At 34.2% G+C, this 4,547-nt stretch overlaps 1 pseudogene; it reads left to right on the forward strand.

The window, feature by feature from the left end:
• Positions 1–399: 399 nt before the first annotated feature.
• On the forward strand, positions 400–4,190 carry LOC139494224 (uncharacterized; annotated as a pseudogene).
• The last annotated feature ends 357 nt before the right edge of the window (positions 4,191–4,547 follow it).

Raw genomic sequence — 4,547 nt, forward strand, 5'->3', positions numbered from 1 at the left:
ATTGTCCATGATGTAACGTCAATGTACACAAATATGAACATTGATAACTTAGAAGAAACAGTTATCACAATTCATTAGAATCAATTGACACACAAGAATATAATTTAAAAATTCCCAACAAAAGAGATTTAACGGCATTTGTTAAATCAGACCTGATTTTCTTCCGTTTTTTAGCGGAATTCCGCTTTCCGCTCGACTTTTTTCCGGTTTCTGGCTTTGAATTCCGTTTTTTTATTTATCACGGCAAAACCGGATATTTTTCCGCTCTTCTCCGAATCCGATAAAAATTATATAAAAAAACTTCCAAAAGCGGAAATAAGCTCATTTTTGATTGGCCATAGCTATGTTTTAATAAAAGGACGAACGTGATTGGTCGAGATTTCAAAGTCAAGATGAAAGATGGTTTCCCGTGTTGTACTTCAGAGGGACTCATACAATTTGGAAGTTGACAAAGGTGTAAAAAACTGTTGGAAATGGGATTGGGTAGGCCAGTTTATTAGGAAAATTAACTCGAGAGGAATTGCCAGATGTGAGTTATGTCAAAAAGACATCAATTACGCTGGAAAAGGCTGGAAAAGTTTGGAGCAACACTTAACCAAAAAACTTCACCTGGACAATTTGAAAATGAGAAAAACAAACCACAGCCTGTCTGGTACGTTGACATTTCTTTATTTATTTGTCTAAATGTTGTGTATCTATCTTTTAAGCAATGAGGTATGTTCTTTTAGGATACGGAGAACTGTCCTATTCTCTTTGCTTTTCTTTCTTTGACCAAACTTTAAGGCCTGGGAAATTGGGGATGGGGGGGGGGGGGGGGGGGGGTATAAATTCTTAATTTCTAGGGGCCACTATGCCCAAATTTTTTGTAGGTCTGTACTTGGTTTTTTTCTGCAAATGATGTATAAGTCAAAGGGATGAACACCAACACACCGGTTGGGAACAATCCCTAAAGAGGGATATCCCTTAAATGTCCCAACCTGACAAAAGCAATCATTACCACTTAATCTATAATATAAAAACATTTTAATGCTGTAGTCAGACATTTTTTCAAAATGCATCTTTCCCCAAGGGTGACTGGGGTATAGAAATATGGTCACTTGGTCTTCTCCCGACCGGCAGTAAAACGCTAGCCGAAGTGGGGCGTCCGTTTGGCTGTGCGGGATGTATCAAGTTCGCAGTCACGTCCGGTCAGAAGGGGGACGTTAAATCCGATGCCTCGTGTAAAGAGAGTGTCACGCTCTTTGCACGTTAAGAACCCTTGCAACAACTCTTTGAGGGGTCCGTAGGTGGCCTGTTGCAAGGCAAAATTTCTGTCCCTATCCAATATACCCTCCTTTTCCGGTGGCAGTCCAAATTTCTCCGACCATCATCCCAGATGGCCTCTATTGTATCAACCTACCTATTGTATTTATTGTGAACTTGTTCTCGTCCTGAATATGCATGAAATATTTGCCACTGGACGTTAAGCAACCAACAATCAATCAACAATCAATCAAAATGCATCTCAAGTCTCTTTTATTGACTTGTTGTTGTAATACTTAACTTGTTTTATTTTTAGGTGCATTTGGAGCAAAATTAGATACTCACCAAGGTATATATGGATTACATCCAATGTTCAAGTCATCTGCAGAACTAAAAGAACCTGCACCAGCTTCACTTACATCATTTCAGGATAGGGTAACAAATATGGAATCTATGGTAGTGGCATTTACTTCCGAAAACTCTCTATCTTTTTCCCTTGTGCCAAAAATGCTTAAAGAATTGGCAAAATTTATCTGATGATAAAAAGGCTTTGGACTCCATCACTATGAACAGAACTACTGCTTCATATAAGACCCGTTTTGGCGTTGGAAAAACTTTTGAAGAAGATCTTATAAGATGTTTGAAGACAAGTTGCTTTTCCTTGAATATGGATGAAAGCACAAGTTCTAACTATCAAAAGGTGCTAACTATACTTGCTAGTTACTTCTGTAAAGTCTCAAACAAAGTAGTGGTCAGGCATTTATCTTCCCTCACATGTGTTACTGTAAACAGTGAAGCTCTGTATACAAAAGTTGTGGATGTATTTGAAAAAAGTGACATACCATGGAAAAACTTGACATCAATCTTAATGGATTCATGCAACGTCATGCGTGGTTCGAAATCTGGACTTGAGACCCGTATTAGAAGTCAGAAGGCTCCACACTTTTTGGATGTTGATGGCGATACTTGTCATCATGTTCATAACTCCGCCAAAGCAAATGTCTTAACCTTTGAAATGAAAGAGCCAATGATTCATGAGCTGCATGAGCAATTGGTAAGTGCAAATGCAAAAAACAATGTCCCATATATACAGCAAAAAACACCAAAAAATATGAAGCTCAGCATGGTCTTCAACATTGACATACTTTTAAATTAATAATTTTACTTTTTCAGATTTCTGACTTGGATGGAGAGTTGTCTCATTCACACTCATACCACACATATCACAAAATACCACATCTTCGATATTCCTGACTATATATAACTATTTGTTGTTAATATATTTCTTGATGAACACAAATTTCCCAGTGTAGCATACAGAGACAAATTTGTTATATTTCAATATGATAATAATTCTTTACAGGTCAAGTTATTTAGAGAGTTTCTTGCTTGTTATGTGAAACCTGAAATTTTGAAGTCGGCAACAACATCAGCAAAATTAAAGAGATTAGACATTTCAACAACAGCAAACTTCTTGAAAGCAGATAAAATGTTCATTGGGGTAAAATCATCACAAGTAATCAGAAGAATCAAAAAGATGTGGCAGTAAAAACATTTTAGCATAATGTAAGTTTTTTTAGAAACTATATATAATGTAAGTTTTTTTTAAAACTTTATATGAAATAGAAAGGATATAGGGTATTCATCAAAAAGACAACATCACAATAAAATAAAGCATTGCAAAAATGCCTTCACAAAGGGGTCCCTTTTGTGGCCTTCAACAGTGAGCAAGAGCCCATACCACACAACAAGCACTAAATATACCCTAGATAAATCTCAATCATTAAATTAAAGTCACCAGAAGTCTCATAACAAAGTATCCAATATCCAATATCAAAAACTAAAAACAAATAACAATGAGTTGACAAGTGTAAATTATAAACATAACAAGCTACAAGAACATTTCAAATTTGATAATGATCTCAGTTTGTGAAAGAAAAACATACAAAAAAATTAATCGACAAACATGATTGTCCATTAACATATACAAGAAATCATAATTTTGCATTTTTTAAATTAAATCACATGTGTATATGGATATATTAGGTTATAGAAGGAATTATATACAAAATAACAAGTGCAGTAATGTAAGTTTTGGTTGTTCAATTTATTTGAGCAATTGTTATATTTTTTTTATACAATATTTTTCAGGTTCAAGATGCCTATAAAAATTGTGGACTCACCCTTCAGAATAAGCTTCTAATTACAAATGTTTTCTTGAAAGCAGTTTCAGCTATTCACCCAGATGCAAAAGGCCATACCTGTACATTGATTTACTTACAAAAATTGCCAAGTCTTGCAACAAATGTGCTTGAAGAAGATGAAATAGAAAACTATGATTTGGAAATAAGAAAATTTCAGACAGATGAATCAATTGTGGTGTTGGAAGATGATGAAAGAATTGATGTATGGTGGGGCAAAGATGGTAATGTAAAGAAGTATCCACTTCTTTCAAAAATGGCTCAATTACTGCTAAGTTGTTTTCATGGACCACAAGTAGAATCCAGTTTCAACATAATGAATGACATTATAGATTGTAAATCTGGAAGTATTAACATTTCAACATACAATGCTATTCAGAATATAAAATACAGTTTGAAAGCAACTGAGAAAACAGCTGTAGAGTACTACAAAAAAAAAAAGATGTATTACATGAAAAGATAGATCCTCACCTGTGTAAAAATATGAAAACTGCTTGTAAGCAGTACAAGGAAGAACTGCTCAAAAAGAAGTTAATCAATGAGGAAAAAAAAGCAAACTTACAAATCAAATCGCAGGTAAAAACAGTTTCCAAGAGAAAAGCAAAAGAATTGATTGAAAAAGCAGCCAAAAGAGCAAGATTAGGACACATTACCTCAGCTTCTCAAAAGACAAAAGGACAGTAGTGACAATGAAATCAATGAATTATGGAAATGAAATTGCCATTATATATTATTTATACACCATAAATGTTTACCCTTATTAAATATTAATTATTTCCTTTTCCTATTTATTATCAGAAGTTTTCAGCAATTGAGAAAGTATGTTTTTCTCTTCTTAATAGAAGTTATATCATATTGAACATTTTTTTGAAAAATGGGGAAAAATCTTATATAAAAACAATGTTTTTTAAAACTAAATTTAAGTGCCAGGAATAGCCCAGATTGCATAATTTTGCACCATTTATCCCAAAATTTTCTGGGTGCCTTACATGCGCGAGGTGGTTTGGGTCGCTACGCGACCCAGTGTGTCAAAATAATTATATTTCAGCTTTTTTTTTCTTAAATCAAAATCAGGTCTGGTTAAATTGATACTAAGAAACAATG

The sequence above is a fragment of the Mytilus edulis genome, chromosome 11 (assembly GCF_963676685.1).
Source record: "Mytilus edulis chromosome 11, xbMytEdul2.2, whole genome shotgun sequence".
Lineage (NCBI taxonomy): Eukaryota > Metazoa > Mollusca > Bivalvia > Mytilida > Mytilidae > Mytilus > Mytilus edulis.